The sequence below is a fragment of the Dendropsophus ebraccatus genome, chromosome 14 (genome assembly GCF_027789765.1).
Source record: "Dendropsophus ebraccatus isolate aDenEbr1 chromosome 14, aDenEbr1.pat, whole genome shotgun sequence".
Classification (NCBI taxonomy): domain Eukaryota; kingdom Metazoa; phylum Chordata; class Amphibia; order Anura; family Hylidae; genus Dendropsophus; species Dendropsophus ebraccatus.
Window position 1 is genome coordinate 11,629,978 of NC_091467.1, and position 22,096 is coordinate 11,652,073.

At 43.7% G+C, this 22,096-nt stretch overlaps 3 long non-coding RNA genes across 5 annotated transcripts in view; 1 reads left to right on the top strand and 2 right to left on the bottom strand.

The window, feature by feature from the left end:
- LOC138772247 (uncharacterized) overlaps positions 1-19,221 on the bottom strand; it is a 334,081-nt gene extending 314,860 nt beyond the window's left edge. Inside the window, exons 1-2 of the long non-coding RNA XR_011359731.1 lie at positions 19,170-19,221; positions 18,941-19,039 (exon numbers count right to left, since the gene is read on the bottom strand). This is a non-coding gene — a long non-coding RNA (uncharacterized lncRNA). The remainder of the gene's footprint in view (positions 1-18,940; positions 19,040-19,169) is intronic.
- Positions 19,222-19,997: 776 nt separating this feature from the next.
- LOC138772248 (uncharacterized) lies at positions 19,998-21,565 on the bottom strand. The gene is made up of 4 exons (XR_011359732.1): positions 21,383-21,565; positions 21,172-21,213; positions 20,383-20,410; positions 19,998-20,046 (listed from the first exon to the last, which is right to left on the bottom strand). It is a non-coding gene; the product is annotated as an uncharacterized lncRNA (long non-coding RNA).
- The window catches only part of LOC138772246 (uncharacterized), a 104,372-nt gene continuing 103,235 nt past the window's right edge, over positions 20,960-22,096 (top strand). For all 3 annotated transcript variants that reach the window (XR_011359729.1, XR_011359728.1, XR_011359730.1), the window contains exon 1: positions 20,960-21,287. This is a non-coding gene — a long non-coding RNA (uncharacterized lncRNA). The remainder of the gene's footprint in view (positions 21,288-22,096) is intronic.

Sequence of the window (22,096 nt, forward strand, 5' to 3'; positions counted from 1 at the left end):
ACTCTGTATATACCTTCATCCTCGGTACTGGTAACACTATACCTCCCCATACTCTGTATATACCTCCATCCTCGGTACTGGTAACACTATACCTCCCTATACTCTGTATATACCTCTATCCTTGGTACTGGTAACACTATACCTCCCTATACTCTGAGGTTCTATATACTTTCATCCTTGGTACTGGTAACACTATACCTTCCTATATTCTGTTTATACCTTCATCCTCAGTATTAGTAACACTATACCTTCCTATACTCTGTATATACCTCCATCCTTGGTACTGGTAACACTATACCTTCCTATACTCTGTATATACCTCCATCCTCGGTACTGGTAACACTATACCTTCCTATACTCTGTATATACCTCCATCCTCGGTACTGGTAACACTATACCTTCCTATACTCTGTATATACCTCCATCCTCGGTACTGGTAACAATATACCTCCCATTCTGCACTTTCCTTATGTTCCCTTTGGAAAACACTTTATTTTTCTATACAATAAGCAGATGACGGGCAGGAGGGGAGCTGACAGACGCTGCCTTCCATCACTGCTGCCTGCACCGAGCACATACAGTAAGGTATATGGGCACTTGTTATGACAGATTACAAGGAAAATAGATTTTTGCACAGTAAACACCCACACATTAAAGTGAGTCATTTCTTATGGAAATCATAGGGTGTTCTTAATATTTTCTATATTCTGATTTTGATATAACTGTCATCACTTCAGGACCGGATAAAAGTATAAGCGTAAACTCTGCATTATAGACGGAAGCCTGGTGGCGGTATTATCAGCAGTACAGGGCCGTACATGTAGGAGCTGAATGGGTGTGTGTGGGGTAAAGGGGTGAAGTCTACTTTTTCAATGGAGAAACTTAAAGGAGAACTCAGGGCTGGGGGGGGGGGGGGAGGATGAAAGAAGTATTAGGGGGAAATAGAAGTAGTAGTAGATGCTTGGAACAAACTTCCAGCAGAGGTGGTTGGTAAATCTACAATAACTGAATGTAACCTGCCTGGTATATACATATATCTACCTAAGATAATAAGAAGGTAAATACTAATAGGGTGGAGTAGATGGAGCGGGGGGGGGGGGGGATTTTCCTTCAGACAATCTTCTATGTCTGAAGTAACATGCTCTTAACTCTCTCGCTCCAGTTCTGCTGATGGTATCCTGCAGCTCTGATCCCGGACGTTTCTGGGACTTGGGACGTGACGTGTTAGGCCCACTCAGGCAGTCAGCAGCTGTAGCAGGACCCCACCTCGGTCACTGACTGGCTGAGCGGGCCTAACATGTGACGTCACAGGTGCCCACTCAGAGCTGCTGGATACCGGCACCAGCACTAGAGTGGGGGAGGTGTGAGCTTGTTACTTCTTTCATCGCCCCCAACAATGTGCCGAAAATCACTCCAGCCCGGAGTTCTCCTTTAAGGCCCTTGGGCATTCGGCATTCGATTACCAGTGGTTGAAGTTGGATTCCGCCCTAGAGAGTCCTGGGAAATATGGATACAACCTATGGCCTATGGCTGTATCCATGTTATCCACCACTCCCTACGGCTGCATCCAACTTCTCCAGCCACTGGGAGCCAAATGCCGAGGGTACAGGTTTAAACAAACCTTAAGATTCCGCAAGTTCACTGAATATTAGAGCCAACTTATTTATTTAGTTTTGGCACATATAATTACCGGCACTTTATAGTGGATAAATCTATATATACAGATTTTTTAAATTTGATATTTAGTAAACTTTGCATTTTTATGTTTGTCAGGTGGTAATATACGATTAATGACAAAATGGTCTGCGTATGCTTTTTAGGGGCTTGTTCAACAGTGGGTTAACTTTGTCCTAATGGATTCCAGTCCATCTGTTAATTGTATTTAATTGATTATTATTATTATTATTATTATTATTATTATTATTATTATTATTATTATTATTATTATTATTATTATTATTATTACTATTATTATTATTATTATTATTATTATTATTATTAATTTGTTGTTTGTTTTAGTCCTAAAAGGGGAAATATTTGGACATAATTTTTAACTTAGTTAAAGAGTCATCCACCATACTCTGTCTTGGTGGAAAGGGTTTAAAGCCAGTAGCCATACAGCTCTGTAATAGGATGGGCTCCGCAGCTGAGCCTGCACTGACCTCAGTGGGATTTGCCTGCAATATACAGCCAGGCTCCTACTACCACATCTGGGATCAGAGATAGTCTACCAGGACTTATCAGCTCCTGTATGTTCTGCAGGAAGTTGTGTATTCTTTCCAGTCTGACACAGTGCTCTCTGCTGCCACTTCTGTCAATGTCAGGAACTGTCCAGAGCAGCAGCAAATCCCCATAGAAAATCTCTCCTGCTCTGGACAGTTCCTGACATGGACAGAGGTGGCAGCAGAGAGCACTGTGTCAGACTGGAAAGAATACACCACTTCCTGCAGGACATACAGCAGCTGATAAGTACTGTAAGGCTGCGTTCACACTACGTATATTTCAGTCAGTATATTTCAGTCAGTATTGCAACCAAAACCAGGAGTGGATTAAAAACACAGAAAGGATCTGTTCACACAATGATGAAATTGAGTGGATGGCCGCCATTTAATGGCAAATATTTGCTGTTATTTTAGAACAACGGCTGTTATATTAAAATAATGGCCGTTATTTACTGTTATATGGCGGCCATCCACTCAATTTCAACATTGTGTGAACAGATCCTTTCTGTGTTTTTAATCCACTCCTGGTTTTGGTTGCAATACTGACTGAAATATACGTAGTGTGCACGCAGCCTAGGACTGTAGCAATAATTAAATCTGTAAACCTTCATTGTATTATTTTTTTCCCTTCAAAGTACCCCTTTAAATCAATCAGTCTCTACCCCAAGCTGAAAAGTGAGCTGCAGTAAAAAAAAAAAAAATCACCTTATTTTCCGTGCTCTTCTGCCAAACATGAAAACTGTGATATTACCAGATTTTTATTTTTATGGAATAGTCATCTAAAAAAAATAAAAGTAATCAGTAAACGTTCTGCACCGAGGTTGTAAACCCTCCATATGCAAAGATGAACAAACTCTGCGGATAAACAGAAATTTCTTACAACTTTGTAGGTGGAAAGTAAAAATGTGAAAAACTCCATCGAAACATTTAGTGAGTTTGTTGATAAAAGCTTTCTTGGCTCGGCTCCATTCACAACTGGTCTGCTCCATAATAATCCAATGATGGAGGGAGCCGCTATAAGCCATTGTGTACCTCAACATTTCATATTAAATTGTGCAGGCCAGGCTTCTGATTGGCTCAGGCCGAAATCCTGATTTCAGTGGCTGGCAAAGGAATAAGGATTTTCTACAGACTTCTAATGGAAAATGCTATTTATCTTCCCAATAAATGCCACAGCTGTGCTAAACGGACCTATTGTAAGCTAAAAATAATTTTGTTTGGTGTAGGCTGCAGTGGTGAAGTGAAGAGCGGAGGAAACAAGAAAGCCTGGAAGCAGTTTCAAGGGAGGGATGAGCTCAGCTACTAAGCTATACAGTAGAGCTGTGTGCTATATAAGCCAAGGCTGGGGATGACCAGGAGATAAGATGCCAGCAGGCCTAGGCACATGAACTAGAATGTAGAATTTTTATTTATTTATTTATTGTATTCTTGTTCTTTGTTTTATTGTTTTGTACATTGTTACACAGGTAACGTTCTAGTATCCGATTACCGTATTTTCTGGAGTATAAGGCGACTGGGCGTATAAGACGACCCCCTGACTTTTAAGAAGATTGACAGGGGTTCGCCTTATACGCCGGAAAATGTTAACCCCTGGCTGACTGCAGCTAAATGACTGCAGGGGTTAACTGCAGCTAAATGAAAAAAAAAAAAAACATTTAACTCACCTAGGGCCCGTTCCCGGCCTTCGCGCGGCTCCCGTATCGTTCCTGGCGCAGGCAGTGTGACGTACAGTACCTGCGCTGGGGACGGAGATTGCCGAACCTCTCCCGGACAGCCGAGCGTCTCATCGGAGAGGCTCAGAGACACTCGGTTGGCGGGAGAGCTTCGGGAACTTCCGGCGCCTCTCTCATTCTCCCGAAGCTCTCCCGGCAGCCGATGAGTCGCTCGTCTGCCCAGGAGAGGTTTGGCGATCTCCGCTGTAGTGTACATCACACTGCCAGTGCCGGGAACGGTACGGGAGGCGTGCGGAGGCCGGGAACGGGCCCCAGGTGAGTTAAAGGTTTTTTTGTTTTTTTTTATAGTTTTTTTTTTATCGCCCCATACGGTGGGGATGCGGCCATTTTTGAGCCCCCCCACCGTATGGGGCGACCATACCCGGCATATAAGACGACCCCCAACTGTACCCCGATTTTTGGGGGTTAAAAAGTCGTCCTATACACCGGAAAATACGGGATATACAAAGGCTGATTTCATACTACGTTTTTGCAATCCGTTTTTGTCAGCCGTCATTTGCAAAAAACAGATGGAAAAAAGGTTGCATGTGTGTGCATCCATTTTGATCCATTTTTCCATTCCATTATAAAAAAAAAAGGATCTCAACAGATCCGTTTTTTTTTAAACGGACACAAAAATTAGGTCGTTTTTGTGTACGTTAAAAAAAAGGATCTGTTTGATCCGTTTTTATATAATGGAATTCAATGCAAAAATGGATTAAAACGGATGCACACACATGCAACCTTTTTTCCATCAATTTTTTGCAAATAACGGCTGAAAAAAAAACAGATAGTGTGAACTCAGCCTAACTGGAATGTTTTCAAGATCCCTGCAGCAAGGTGGAGTTTCTGATGTAAAGTGTTGGCTCTGCGCTTAATTTCTTAAAGGGAGAGTAATCGATAAATGTTGATAGAGTTAGTTAAAAGGTTATTCTTCTGGTATATTCTTTCCAGTCTGACACAGTGCTCTCTGCTGCCACCTCTGTCCATGTCAGGAACTATGGAGAGCAGCAGCAAATCCCTATAGAAAATCTCTCCTGCTCTGGACAGTTCCTGACATGGACAGAGGTGGCAGCACTGTGTCAGACTGGAAAGAATACACCACTTCCTGCAGGACATACAGCAGCTGATAAGTAATGGAAGACTGGAGATTTTTAAATAGAAGTAAATTAGAAATCTGTATAACCTTCTCACACCAGGTGATTTGAACAAACAAAAAAAATATTGGAGTACCCCTTTAAAGCATGCAAAAAAACCCTCACATTTCTTTCAGGAGGCGTACAGTATGTCACAACATTTTATTAAAACCACGTCCTGTGACCCACATACAACCTGACTTGGCTGTAGACGTCTATTAGTTCTCACAGACACATTTTTACTCAACGCCCTTTAAATTTATGATGCCCCGGATAGCGAGTTTATGGGGATTTATTATTTTGTGTGCAAATCTTTTCTATCTGCACCAGGGGAATGTGAAGTGGGCGTGGCCGTATACAAAGGGGGTGTGGCCTCTGCATCCACACCCTATTGCCCCCCCCCCCCCATTTCTTGAATAGAACCCTAGTATAACATACATGCTGACGTGCGTGAGTGCTGGATCTTATACAATATATTGCGAGTTCTATTTCTATATAATGCAGTGTGCACAGAACCTAGGAGTACCTAGGAGACATAGAGAGCGTCTCCCTCCCCTTGAATCCCCATTTTTCAGTACTTTCAGTATATACCTCTAATAATTACAAAGCTAAAGATGGAAAAATCATGGTCTGTCAGCTACTGCGCATCCACAGATGTAGGTGTTAGAGTTTTCCATCTCATAGAATGTGAATTTTGAAATCAAAGATATCGGTATAATTACGGTGAGTAAAGGTCACCATTACTGCTTTAGAATTACCATAAAAGGATCAATATTGGTCTTAAAGGGGTACTCCAGATGGAGAAAACAACATTGGTTTTAAATCAGCTGATGCCAGATCTGTAAATTACTTCTATTTAAAAAAAAGATATCAAGTTGTCCATTTCCTGCAGGACATACATCAGCTGATAAGTACTGGAAGACTGGAGATTTTTAATTAGAAGTAATTTCCAAATCTATATAACTTTCTAAAACAAGTTGATTTAAAAAAAAGAATTCTCCAGAGTACCCCTTTAAATGAAAACTGGACCTGATTTTAGGTTTGTTTGTAAAGGAAGGCTAGTTGTCACGTACATTGACAAAAAAAGCTATATATATATATATATATATATATATATATATATATATATATATGCAACACAAAAAATATACCAGGACCTATACTTCAGACCACTACATGCATTTCACTATGCGGCTTCTTCAGGGGAGCACTGACTGGTTGTCATTCTGGCCTTGGTGATATTACACTCAGAGTGATTAACAGACCCTGGTGACGTGTTATCAGTATGGGCCAGGAGGATAGCTACAGGGTGTACAGGGGTACCAGGCCCAAGGGCCCCCTGTGATATTACAGTTTCCTGCTGCTACAGATTGGAGCCTGTTACAGGATTTTACAGGATCTTATATAGAGGACGCACTATAGCAATGATTACACCTGTCTAGTTGAAATGCCATGCCCACTTTTCAGAATTTTCTCCATTCTATCTATTATCTTCCATTGTCGCTACTCATATTAAAATTACTCGGATCATCTTAAGCAGGGAATGGGCAGGGTCGTCTTTCCAATTGCCCCGGGTGGGGTCTCAATATACTATAGCCTAGAGCAGGGATGGGGAACCTTCGGCCCTCCATGCCTGGACAGTCAAAGGTAAAGCTTTGGCTGTTCAGGCATGATGGGAATTGTAGTTTTGGAACAGCTGGAGGGCCGAAGGTTCCCCATCCCTGGCCTAGAGCTCTGCAGGAAAGCGAGCGGGCAAGTCATGTGTAGTTGTTTGTGTCTATTGAGCATTTTTTCTTGGCTAGGGGCGGTCCAGGGGAAGGAGAAGGGTGGCTTCAGAATATGGCTGGGAAGGTAAGGGGGTCGCAAGATTGGGGGGGGGTTGATCAGTAAGGGGGGGGGGGGCAGTTCACAGCTCTGCCTAGAGGCCCATAATGCTGTTAAAGGGGTAAAAAAGTTATACAGATTTGTAATTTACTTCTAAATAAAAATCTCCAGTCTTCCAGTACTTATCAGCTGCTGTATGTCCTGCAGGAAGTGGTGTATTCTCTCCAGTCTGACACACTGCTCTCTGCTGCCACCTCTGTCCATGTCAGGAACTGTCCAGAGCAGGAGAGGTTTTCTATGGGGATTTGCTGCTGCTCTGGACAGTTCCTGAAATGGACAGAGGTGGCAGCAGAGAGCACTGTGTCAGACTGAAAAGAATACACCACTTCCTGCAGGACATACAGCAGCTGATAAGTACTGGAAGACTGGAGATTTTGAAATAGAAGTAACTTACAAATCTATATATCTTTCAAAAAACAGTTATAGAGTACCTCTTTAATACAGCCCTGGGAAGGTTAACCTGTGGCCCTCCAGTTGTTGCAAAACTACAACTCCCATCATGCCTGGACAGCCGAAGGCTGTCCAGGCATGATGGGAATTGTAGTTTTGCAACATCTGGAGGACCACAGGTTTCCCATCCCTGATTTAAAACATGTAAATGTGAGGAAGGAGCCAATATAGAAGAAATCGAGGCAAATACGATTTCACAGCGTTATATATCACGTTTGTTGTTTCATGAAAAATCTGACATTTACAGTTATTCCCTATTTCATGCAGATATTCGGAGAGATCTCCACAGTTTCTTTCCATTAGGAATCGGAGAATATTCCATGTTTTTGCCCTTTCGTATATGTATTAGTCCTAGTGTTTATTATAAATGGACCCTTTGTCCCTTTAGTCCCATTTATAAAATATAGATATATCTCTGATAGATGAGACTGAAGCTAGAACTTGGCTGAGGGACATTCTGTATGTGGAATCTTAGGGAAGGTTAGGAATAAAAGAAATAATGCAGAAAGCAGAAAAACATCGGAAGAAAACCTTCTGTTGCAGTGAATAACAAGCATGCATCCCCTAGGGAAACATACCATGTTTTCTAAGGATAGTGCCTGTTTTAGAAACCTTAAAGGGGAACTCCAGGTAGAGGTTGAAAAAAAATGAAACTTCTGCAGAAGCATAAAGCATTAATTACTTGTCTATCCCAGTTTTGAAACTACCAAAAATCCATTTGTTTGGGGTTTTTGTATTTCCTGGTTGAGCAGTTGTACACAGTACTACAGGTTCCAGCATGCAATGCTTTCCCTCAGCTGTTCCATCACAGCCCCCCACCATGCCTATTCCCTGCCCAAAGCTGTTGCAGAACATCTAGGCTGTGTTCACACATTACAGTTTCATTGTGTTACTGAATTATTTGCAGTAATTTATGATTTCATTGTTGTCCCACCCACACAGCACGCTGTACTCTCTACCTGTAACACCACACAGCACACTGTATTCTCTACCTGTAACACCACACAGCACACTGTATTCTCTACCTGTAACACCACACAGCGCTGTATTCTCTACATGTAACACCACACAGCACGCTGTATTCTCTACCTGTAACACCACACAGCACGCTGTATTCTCTACCTGTAACACCACACAGCACACTGTATTCTCTACCTGTAACACCACACAGCACGCTGTATTCTCTACCTGTAACACCACACAGCACACTGTATTCTCTACCTGTAACACCACACAGCACACTGTATTCTCTACCTGTAACACCACACAGCACGCTGTACTCTCTACCTGTAACACCACACAGCACGCTGTACTCTCTACCTGTAACACCACACAGCACACTGTATTCTCTACCTGTAACACCACACAGCACACTGTATTCTCTACCTGTCACACCACACAGTACACTGTATTCTCTACCTGTAACACCACACAGCACACTGTATTCTCTACCTGTAACACCACACAGCACACTGTATTCTCTACCTGTAACACCACACAGCACACTGTATTCTCTACCTGTAACACCACACAGCACGCTGTATTCTCTACCTGTAACACCACACAGCACACTGTATTCTCTACCTGTAACACCACACAGCACACTGTATTCTCTACCTGTAACACCACACAGCACACTGTATTCTCTACCTGTAACACCACACAGCACGCTGTACTCTCTACCTGTAACACCACACAGCACACTGTATTCTCTACCTGTAACACCACACAGCACACTGTATTCTCTACCTGTCACACCACACAGTACACTGTATTCTCTACCTGTAACACCACACAGCACACTGTATTCTCTACCTGTAACACCACACAGCACGCTGTATTCTCTACCTGTAACACCACACAGCACACTGTATTCTCTACCTGTAACACCACACAGCACGCTGTACTCTCTACCTGTAACACCACACAGCACACTGTATTCTCTACCTGTAACACCACACAGCACGCTGTATTCTCTACCTGTAACACCACACAGCACGCTGTACTCTCTACCTGTAACACCACACAGCACACTGTATTCTCTACCTGTAACACCACACAGCACACTGTATTCTCTACCTGTAACACCACACAGCACACTGTATTCTCTATCTGTAACACCACACAGCACACTGTATTCTCTACCTGTAACACCACACAGCACTGTATTCTCTACCTGTAACACCACACAGCACTGTATTCTCTACCTGTAACACCACACAGCACGCTGTATTCTCTACCTGTAACACCACACAGCACGCTGTATTCTCTACCTGTAACACCACACAGCACTGTATTCTCTACCTGTAACACCACACAGCACGCTGTATTCTCTACCTGTAACACCACACAGCACACTGTATTCTCTACCTGTAACACCACACAGCACTGTATTCTCTACCTGTAACACCACACAGCACACTGTATTCTCTATCTGTAACACCACACAGCACGCTGTATTCTCTACCTGTAACACCACACAGTACACTGTATTCTCTACCTGTAACACCACACAGCACTGTATTCTCTACCTGTAACACCACACAGCGCGCTGTATTCTCTACCTGTAACACCACACAGCACTGTATTCTCTACCTGTAACATCACACAGCACGCTGTATTCTCTACCTGTAACACCACACAGCACTGTATTCTCTACCTGTAACACCACACAGCACGCTGTATTCTCTACCTGTAACACCACACAGCACTGTATTCTCTACTTGTAACACCACACAGCACGCTGTATTCTCTACCTGTAACACCACATAGCATGCTGTATTCTCTACCTGTAACACCAAACAGCACGCTGTATTCTCTACCTGTAACACCACACAGCGCGCTGTATTCTCTACCTGTAACACCACACAGCACTGTATTCTCTACCTGTAACACCACACAGCACACTGTATTCTCTACCTGTAACACCACACAGCACACTGTATTCTCTACCTGTAACACCAGACAGCACACTGTATTCTCTACCTGTAACACCACACAGCACCCTGTATTCTCTACTGTATTCTCTACCTGTAACACCACACAGCACGCTGTATTCTCTATCTGTAACACCACACAGCACACTGTATTCTCTACCTGTAACACCAGACAGCACACTGTATTCTCTACCTGTAACACCACACAGCACCCTGTATTCTCTACTGTATTCTCTACCTGTAACACCACACAGCACGCTGTATTCTCTATCTGTAACACCACACAGCACACTGTATTCTCTACCTGTAACACCACACAGCACACTGTATTCTCTACCTGTAACACCGCACAGCACGCTGTATTCTCTATCTGTAACACCACACAGCACTGTATTCTCTACCTGTAACACCACACAGCGCGCTGTATTCTCTACCTGTAACACCACACAGCACGCTGTATTCTCTACCTGTAACACCACACAGCACACTGTATTCTCTACCTGTAACACCACACAGCACGCTGTATTCTCTACCTGTAACACCACACAGCACACTGTATTCTCTACCTGTAACACCGCACAGCACGCTGTATTCTCTATCTGTAACACCACACAGCACTGTATTCTCTACCTGTAACACCACACAGCACGCTGTATTCTCTACCTGTAACACCACACAGCACGCTGTATTCTCTACCTGTAACACCACACAGCACACTGTATTCTCTACCTGTAACACCACACAGCACCCTGTATTCTCTACCTGTAACACCACACAGCACACTGTATTCTCTACCTGTAACACCACACAGCACGTTGTATTCTCTACTTGTAACACCACACAGCACGCTGTATTCTCTACCTGTAACACCACACAGCGCGCTGTATTCTCTACCTGTAACACCACACAGCACACTGTATTCTCTACCTGTAACACCACACAGCACGCTGTATTCTCTACCTGTAACACCACACAGCACGCTGTATTCTCTACCTGTAACACCACACAGCACGCTGTATTCTCCACCTGTAACACCACACAGCACGCTGTATTCTCTCCCTGTAACACCACACAGCACGCTGTATTCTCTACCTGTAACACCACACAGCACGCTGTATTCTGTACCTGTAACACCACACAGCACACTGTATTCTCTACCTGTAACACCACACAGCACGCTGTATTCTCTACCTGTAACACCACACAGCACGCTGTATTCTCTACCTGTAACACCACACAGCACGCTGTATTCTGTACCTGTAACACCACACAGCACACAGAACTTTTTGATTTTTTTTTCTTTTCATTTCCACGCACATATTATGATCAAGCATCTGTTATCTTTGAAGCTGAACCCCACAATAAGGCTATGATCCTCTCTGCCGTTTAGCATCATTTACTTGTGTTACTGCATCATTTTTGTGAATACGCTGCAGTACTGCAATGACACTCCAACATGTGTGAACACAGCCCTAATTTTACTGCACACTTCTGCATCAGTGATGGTGAATCACTCAGGGGATTGGGGGATCCAGCCCCGCCTCCTGTGACATCACACCCTGCCCCCTGTCTGCATCATCAGCCTGTGCTCAGCAAACACACACAATGTAAGACAGAGACATGGAAGATTTGTCTCCTAAGGGGGGAGAGCAGAAGGAGCAGGAGACAATGTGGATTTGCACAGAGGCCATTTTTTTTCACTTCCTGGATTTCTATAAGCTTCCAGTGTGGCAGAACCGCACAGATACGGTAATACATTGTATAGACACATATATTTAACTTTTAATGTGCTTTTAATAGAAAACAAGTTTTTCCTTATAGTGATGTAATCTTATGGACTCCTTATAGTGGAGTAATTCCATGGACTCCTTATAGTGATGTAATCTTATGGACTCCTTATAGTGGAGTAATTCCATGGACTCCTTATAGTGGAGTAATTCCATGGACTCCTTATAGTGGAGTAATTCCATGGACGCCTTATAGTGGAGTAATCCCATTGAGTCCTTATAGTGGAGTAATTCCATGGACTCCTTATAGTGGAGTAATTCCTCGGACTCCTTATAGTGGAGTAATCCCATGGACTCCTTATAGTGGAGTATTTCCATGGAGTCCTTATAGTGGAGTAATCCCATGGCCTCCTTATAGTTGAGTATTTCCATGGAGTCCTTATAGTGGAGTGATTCCATGGACTCCTTATAGTTGAGTATTTCCATGGAGTCCTTATAGTGGAGTAATTCCATGGCTTCCTTATAGTTGAGTATTTCCATGGAGTCCTTATAGTGGAGTAATCCCATGGACTCCTTATTGTGGATTAATCCCATGGACTCCTTATAGTGGTGTAATTCCATGGAATTACAGCCGGATCACAGTAAGGAATGATAGAGTCACAGGTGGCCAGAGCGGTGTAGGACCCGTCACCCACAGAAAGGGGAAATGTCCCAAGGTTGCGGTGTATATGCTGTGTAGGTGGTACTGAATAATCACAGACTCTGTGGATAAGGTTGTCTTGCTTTACTATTAGCAAATGTGCAACAGGTAATACAGATGAGCTCGGATAAACACTTGACAAAGTTCCAATAAATACTGAGACATAAAACCACCAGATCTGCTTGATAAGTGCTGGGTAGGATGTAGTAGAGTTGACAAGGTTGTACTGAGGTAGCGTAGTAGAGAGGAGGGTGCCGTGAGAGTCTCAACCCAAGTAGTAATGTGCTCGGCAGGGATGTTGGAGTGCATAGAAGAATACTTGTAGAAGAAGAAGAAGACAACCTGTGCCCGTGTATTGACCTTTCTATAGTCTTCACACCACCTTATGCCCACTAGCGTTGGCTGAACCGTACTAATGGGTGACACAGGCCCCAGACCTTGCTACCTGGGATCAGCAGAGTACTGAGGGTTCCCTGGCTGACACTTGCGCTGCGAGATGGAGTTAATAGACTTTCCAGTAACTTTACTCCACCCGGATCAGTTCCTAGCTCCTTGGCTTTTTTTTAGTGGATACTATCCTGCACTGTGGTTACTCCTAGTCCTCGGCGTGGGTTGAGAGGATCTGTTGGCTAGTCCTCTCCTAAGAGGTTTAACACTGCATTATGCAGGGTATAGGCACTTGAAGAAAGAAGTTTGTAAAAGAGCACTGTCCTGCGTCCTACACATGCGGGGCACTGACTAAGACTAACTCCTCTTCTATAGAGGAGACCTGGCAGAGGGCCAGGGCCCAGGTAGAACAACTGTGAAGAGCTATCCGGGCTGCGTCCTTTCTCTTCAGAAGCTCAACTAAGAGTCCTCCTTCATCCAAGGGACTAACTTCCTATCAGGCGTGTAAGGTGCGCTGTGGTTGGGTGGAAAGAGTGCAAAAGATGAGCAGAAAGGGAAGAGGTGATAGTACAGAAGAAAGTTAAGATCCTACTGGTTCACAGAATCTGGTACACATAAATACAATATCCCTTTGAAACACTTCAGCTGTACAGCTTCCACACTTCAATACATAACACAGCGACATCTAGTGGTCATTTCTAAATACTACTTTGGCTGCAATAAGACCACAAAAAGAACAGACTTTTGCGAAGGCTGTGAACAACAGTAACACCCCTAGTGGGACACCACATACCTATGCATCGCACTTTTTTCGGTTCAGTATTTTATACGGGAATAGGTGTTGTTTCCAAGAGAGTTGTTCTGTCTGTATTGTTTGATACGCTTTTTTTTATAGGTTTACAGGGGTAACCCCTCTCCCTAAATCTTTGTGATAGATTCTCACACTGGGATCCCCCTTCTCAGTGGTTCTGGATGCCAGCTGGACCAATGTAGCAAACTGTTCGTAGATGTTTTTTTTACGGTAAATATTAGTTTGTATATTTAGGCGTCATCAATGGAAATGGTCAGATCAAGGAAGTTGATCTGTCGGTCTTGAAATTCATAGGTGGACAGCATGCCTAATGTGTTGTTGTTCAGAACCTCAACAAAACTACAGAAAGTGTCCTTATCCTCATCCCACAAAATTAAAACTTCATTAATGAACCTCCCCCAAAAAAATAATGTGGCTAGTGAGAAAAAGCAAATCCTTACAAAAAAACGTGCTCAGCCTCCCACCCCCCTAAAACCAAATTACCATAACTAGGTGCACATGCGCTCCCTTTGATTTGATGATAAATACGGCGATCAAATAAGAAAGAATTGTGCCTGAGTATGTATTTAAGTAAAGAAATTGTGAACCGATTGTGTTTGTGTAGGTGACAGCTCCTTGTATTAAGAAAATAGAAAATAGCCTCCAAACCTAGATCGTGTCTAATATTGGTATATAAAGACTCGACCTCCAGGCTTGCTAGATGTGTAGTTTGTGTCACTGTGATATCAGAAAGTTTTCTAAGGGTACTATTAGACAGGCCCATAGGGGCCCGATAACAACTGGAAACAAGCGCCGATCTGTAAACGGCCCGATAATCGTTTAACAAGGGCTGCAAGGACATTGTTACTGATGCCCTTGTAGCCCTTGCTTAAACTGTATACTTTACCTTTCCAGGCTCCAGGGCTGCTGCTGCGGCCCGCTTCTTCCTGGGTCCTGCACGCTCTAGCTTCAGAGCGGCCTGTCAGCTGACAGGCCGCTCAGCCAATCACAGGCCGCGGCGTTCCCGGGCTGTTATTGGCTGAGCGGCCTCTCAGCTCAGAGAGGAAGCTCTGAAGCTGGAGCGCGGGACCCGGGGAGAAGCGGACCGCAGCAGCAGCCCTGGAGTGTGGATAGGTAAGGTATATCGTCAGTCGACGGCCGCGCACCGCTATTACATGCATCGGTGTGCGGTCGGCGCCTGACAATTATAGGTTCTAACCTATATTAACGATCAGCTGATGACAACGATCATCGGCTGATCGTTGCCTTTATTACACGGAGCCATAATCAGCCGATTCGGTCGATTATCGTTCCATGTAATAGTACCCTAACTGTGACCTTGGTGTCTTTAAGAAACGAAGGGCGGCACATGCCCACCTGGTGAGACAAGCCTAGCAGAGACATCAGATGGGTATGGCGGTGCTGATAATGGTGATACTCTCCGCTTCTTTAACCTGTCGTCTTTAACTCTAGAGCGGGAATACCTACTCAGAGGAGCGTTTTCCTTTACCCTCATGCCAAGATGCGACAACTTTGGATTTGTGAAGGACATAAACTTTTTCACTCAGAAGTTAGCCCTGCACAACTGGAATACGATAAGAGAGAGGAGCACTGACATCATTAGCCATAGAAAGGAGCATGTAGTTAGAACTTTAGAGGAGCTGCCTATGGAAAATGAACAAGGCGCAGTTGTACCAGATACAGGGCTTTGTCCAAAATCCACGTTCACACCTAGTATCACCCAATACTCCCATATTGATGCATTTGTTTCTCTTGTTACCGCTGATATCAATGCCTATAGGACTAAAAAAGAAAAGATATAGTCTAACTTATCCTATTCAGAACAAATAGCTTTGGAACAACTACAAAGCAATCAAGAATTGGTTGTAAAAGGTAAAGGTGGTAACATTGTTTTGCTGGACAGGGAACAATATGTTGAAATGGTGACATCTCTGTTGGATGATAGAACCACATATCAGATTTTGGATAGGGATCCAACTATTATTTATTTAAGTGAATTAAACCCTTACTGGATGATGCAAAGACCTGTAAACTAATAACTAATGATAAATATCAGCACATTTGGAACCCCACTCCGACTACAGCCCCTATTTATGCACTTCCAAAAGTGCACAAGTCACTCCCCCCCTTAAAGGTCGTCCTATCGTTTCTGGTAATGATTGTGTGACATGGGGAGCGAGCACTTATGTGGACACAATTTTGAACCCGTTTGTTTCTTCACTACTTTCATTTCTACTAAGGACACAGTTAGAAAACCTTCTCATATCACGGTGACACATACTACACATCTAGCAAGCCTGGAGGTCGAGTCTTTATAAACCAATATTAGACACGATCTAGGTTTGGAGGCTATTTCCTATTTTCTTAATACAAGGAGCAGTCACCTACACGAACACAATCGGTTCACAATTTCTTTACTTGAATACATACTCATGCACAATTTTTCTTATTTTATCACCGTTTTTTATCATCAAATGAAAGGCACGGCAATGGGGAGCATATGTGCACCTAGTTATGCTAATATGTTTATAGGGTGGTGGGAGGCTGAGCACGTTTTTTGTAAGGATTTACTTTTTTTCATTAGCCACATTATTTTTGGGGAGAGGTTCATTGATGATGTCCGTGCGGTGCGGGCCTTGGCCCCATTCGTGCAAGAGAGAATGACATTGACAGACAAAGGAGCGAATTGCTCATCCCTGCTTTGTCTGTCAGTCAGTATTTTACAGTCAGTTCAGAGCGCAGAGGGGCCCCCTATGGGTACTATTACGTGAAGTGATTATCAGCCCTACTTGGCCAATAACCAGTTGTTCTGGCCAATAATCGTTTGGTGTAATAGCTCATGCAGAAAGGCAACGATCAGCAAATATGCACAATGTCAGCTGATCATTATCTTTCTGCATGAACCAAAGCCTCGATAACGATAGCAACAGTCTGCCGGCCATTGCTCCGTGTAATAGGAGCAGCAGCACCAGACCGCTGCTGTTTTTCATGCACCACCCGGACGATCTTTAGCTGCTGCTCACGTCCTCCCCCCCACTCCTCCCGCTCCATAATAGCACCGATATTGCTCCTAAACATCGAGCCGTCTAATACGGCCCTAAGAGTGATGGTCCCCCGGGCAGCCGCCTACGCTCCTGCCCAATGGGAAAGACCACCCTGTCCCTTCCCTGATTTAGATGATCCTAATTTTAATATGAGCAGCGACAATGCAAGTAACACAAAAAGATTTATTAATAACCAATTGTTACAGGGGAATTCTGGTTAAATAATTTTTAACCACAGCCTGAATTCCAGAGCGAATGAAGTACATGTGTATGTACCCGGTCTGTCGGTCATCATTCGTGGGCCGGTGCTGTGTCCTTGCCAGCCGATGTATATTCAGCACAGTATAAGCAGTGCAGATGCGGAGAGGAGGCATATGGTAATGCCAGATGCGGAAAGGAGGCAGATGGTAATTCCAGATGCGGAGAGGAGGCAGATGGTAAAGATGGTAATGCCAGATGTTATAGATGGTAATGCCAGATGTTATAGATGGTAATGCCAGATGTTATAGATGGTAATGCCAGATGTTATAGATGGTAATGCCAGATGGTAGATGGTGATGCCAGTTGTTAAAAATGCCAGATGGTGATGCTAGATGGTAATTCCAGATGGTGATGCTAGATGGTAATTCTAGATGGTGATGCCAGATGGTAATTCTAGATGGTGATGCCAGATGTTGAAGATGTTCCTATAAACCTGTATGGAGCAGAGAGACACCAAACAATGAAGCAAAGAGGTGAAGGATACTTTATACTTCTATTACAGCTCACATCTCATGGCTCTTAATAGAGATGAAGAAATGAATTATTTCCTACAAAATATTCTAGGACTAGAACTGAATAAGCTGTAAAAAAATTGCACAAATTCTAACCTCACAGTAATGTCCGATATGTGGAGGCAACCAGCCATAACTATAGAGCGTCCATTTCTGTGCACTCCATACGGTCTCCACCGCACTACTAATTCACAGAATGGCCGCTGTCAGTGAAGTTCATTCTACTCGGTACTGCAGTACCGGCCGGATGAACTTACTTTCTTCTGAATTGGAATGCGGGCACATTGAGGTGTGCCCGCGTTCCAATTCACCATTGCAGACAATGTAAAGTGTGTCCGGAGCTGGACTTTACATTGTCCGCACTGTCAGTTTTTTTGCGTATGATATTCAATGAATAGTGGGCGCACAAAATTGACGTCAGTTTTTTGTGTGGCCGCAAGGAATCCCGGCCGGAGTGTATACACAGTGCATACATTCTGGCCGGGATTCCATTGAAATCAATGCAATGTATTTTTTCATTTAATAACAGCCGGTGTTGCAATCTGCAACAACAGCCATTATTAAGTGAAAAAATATGTTGTGTGAACTTTAACTGTGTAAGTGTAGGACAATGTTCTGGGATTAGGCCCCTTTTACACGAGCCGATTATTGGCAAGGAGTGTTGCTAAAAACATATGGCCAATAATCAGCAGGCGTAAAGGTTTCAGCGATCAGCCGAGGAGCGGGAAAACGGCCACTCAGCGGCTGATCACATCTCTTGTGTAGGTGGCAAAATCTATTACTATCTTTGACATTTCTAAGCAGTAGGTAAGGGCGGCATTGTGTGGAATGACTACAGAAGGACCTTGTATACTCACGGTTTAGACGACGGTGACCGGATCGCAGCAGCAGAAGAATGATCTTATCCTAAGAAATAACAAAAAGAAAGCTGACATGAAGAAACTTTAGAGACCCCCGGGGAGGAGCGCACTGACCGACTCTTTGTGCAGCAGGATATGCCCCATGATTGGCACCACTAGATGGCGCCTGTGTGTGCAGATATATAGTGTGTGCAGACAGGTTTTATATCAGCGTCTTCTATTGGGGCAGTAAGGTGTCTATACGGTGGTGTGATCTATAATGTGTCTGTATGTTAGTGTATTGCATCTCTCTACTTACATAGCCAGCCTCCTCGCCCTCTTCAGAGCTCGTCTTGACTTCCTCTGCTCACGCCTCTCCTTCTTCATCTCCCTCTCAAAGTCTTTTTCGGTCTCCTCCCTATTGTACATAAAACATATATCATGTTATATGTAACTATTTAAAGACTTGGAGACATTATCCCAGTCTCTAGCACCAATGTAAGATGATCAAACAGTGTGATGAATGATAGAAAAGTACAGGGTCTTACCTGATAGGCTCCAGTGTGGGACGCCAGGGCTTTTTTTTAAAGTCCCCACTGGGAAAAAACAGAACAGGTTAGGATAACATAACATAAATGGAATCTACAGAAAATATTCAGATGTTTAGATTATTTTCCCTTCTACAAGAAAGACTCCACCATACCTAAAAGCAGGAGGGGCCGAACGGACCAAGGAGAGCCATCTGCAAGAGAAGCCAGAAGAAGAAACACATTGGCAAGTCTTCCACAACTAGTGATACAAAGAACTACCCACAATACCCAGGAGATAAGTGGCCATGAGATATAAGTGGCCATGGGGGTGGGAGTGAGGGGTGAAAGGGGGGTGATACTCACGCCTCATCAGGTCCTTCATCCTGATCTATTTTGAAATTGTCAATCCTGTTATAGAGGGAAAAAGAATGATGATTAGTAATCTCCTATAGCAGCTATATAGGGTTATCTATAGAAAATATTCAGATGTTTGTAATATTTTTTCCTTCTACAAGGAAGACTCCACCATACCTGACAACCTCAGGGTATGGAGGAAGCACCAAGAGCCATCTGCAGGAGAAACCAGAATAAGAAACATATTAATAAGTCTTCCACAACAAGTGATACACAGAACTTCCCATATTTATTTCAGAAAGTGGCCATGGGGTATAAGGAGATAAGTGGCCATAGGGGATATGAAATTAAGCGGCCATGCACATTTTCATCATTTACTTCCATGGACACAGAGTAACCAGCAACGCACAGTGCATGGCTGTTTACTTTACCAGAGCATGGACACCTATCACAATGATAGAAGCCCCGGCCCCATGAGGCAGGGCAGATACTCACAGCTCATCAGGGTCCTCCTCCCAGGGTTCTGGTTCCGGATCCTCAGCTGTAAAAAAAAAACAGAGATGAGATTTACTGAGATGTTCAATATAAGTAAAACACCCAATCCCTCCCCCATGTTGGTTGTACAATCCTATTTTTTATATGGCGGACAAATGGGGAGCGAGGCGGGAGCTCAGAGAGGATGGCGGGAGGGTGGGGAGGATGTCAGAGAGGCTGGTGGGGAGGATCATGGAGAGACTGGCAGGAGGATGGTGGGGGGGATAGATGGTGGGGGGGGGGGGGATGGAGGAAGATAGGGGGGTAGGGAGATGGCGGGGGGGGGGGAAGGATGGTGGATGGGGCGGTGTAGGATGGGGAGGGGGGGGATGGTGATACTTACCGCGCAAGTCGCGCACTGTAGACCATTTCTGTAATGATAAAACAGGGTAAAGCAAGTTAGTATCATTAGAAGATTTCAGCTGTTACTCGTGAATATATATATATATATATATATATATATATATATATATAATTTTACAAACAGCTTGCAGCACAGCAGTAACAGAGGGAGACCAGCAGGGGGCAGCACCAGAAACACAGCAGTAACATAGGGAGACCAGCAGGGGGCAGCACCAGAAACACACAGCAGTAACATAGGGAGACCAGCAGGGGGCAGCACCAGAAACACGAAGCAGTAACAGAGGGAGACCAGCAGGGGGCAGCACCAGAAACACACAGCAGTAACAGAGGGAGACCAGCAGGGGGCAGCACCAGAAACACACAGCAGTAACAGAGGGAGACCAGCAGGGGGCAGCACCAGAAACACACAGCAGGTACCTTGCTGGAGATTTATGGCTCTATCTTACAGTAAGATTCTCCTTGTTGCCCGCAGCAGCCAATCACAGCTCAGCTTTCATTTCTCACATTGCTCTGGTAAAATGAAAGCTGGGCTGTGATTGGTTGCTATGGGAGCTCTGGTTGCTAGGGGCAGTGAGAAGCATCTTCCTATAGGACGGCAGGATAAATCTCCCCAATCTCTAATCCATCAATTCTCTTCATGGTCAGAAATAGGAAGAATTGTGGAGATTGGAGGAAGTAACTGCGGCTGTGATGGGTGCAGCGCCCCCTACAGGCTGACACATATAGGGGGAGATACATAGAGACTGGGACAGTGTGAACAGGCCCTTACCTTCATAGCAAACATAGTGATCGCTGTACAAGACACGAGAACCTGAGGAGGAGAGAAGAAATGTTATTAGTGCGGCTTCTTGGGGTTTCTATGGATCTAGCGGATCACTCACCTATGTGAGTTCTCTATGGTGTGAGATTTGGGGGACACCAGGCTTAGGGGGCGCAGAGGACGGAGCATAGGGTGGGGGAGGGGAGGGGGAGATACTTACACTACAACTCCTACTCCAACTCTGAAGAATTCCGAGATCAGCGGCGCCTTATCATTCATGTATGTCATCATGTGTGGTGATGTCACTCTGTGATGTCATAAAGAAAGCAGACAGCCAATCAGATACCAGATCATTGCTAGGTGTAATTTGCATATGGAAAGATAGATAGATAGATAGATAGATAGATAGATAGATAGATAGATAGATAGGAGATAGATAGATAGAAGATAGATAGATAGGAGATAGATAGATAGATAGATAGATAGATATATAGGAGATAGATAGATAGATAGATAGATAGATAGATAGATAGATAGATAGGAGATAGATAGATAGATAGATAGATAGATAGATAGATAGATAGGAGATAGATAGATAGATAGATAGATAGATAGATAGATAGATAGATAGGAGATAGATAGATAGAAGATAGATAGATAGGAGATAGATAGATAGATAGATAGATAGATAGATAGATAGATAGATAGATAGATAGATAGATAGATAGATAGATAGATAGAAAGATAGATAGATAGATAGATAGATAGATAGATAGATAGATAGATAGGAGATAAATAGATAGATAGATAGATAGATAGATAGATAGGAGATAGATAGAAGATAGATAGATAGATAGATAGATAGATAGATAGATAGATAGATAGGAGATAGATAGATAGATAGGAGATAGATAGATAGATAGATAATAGATAG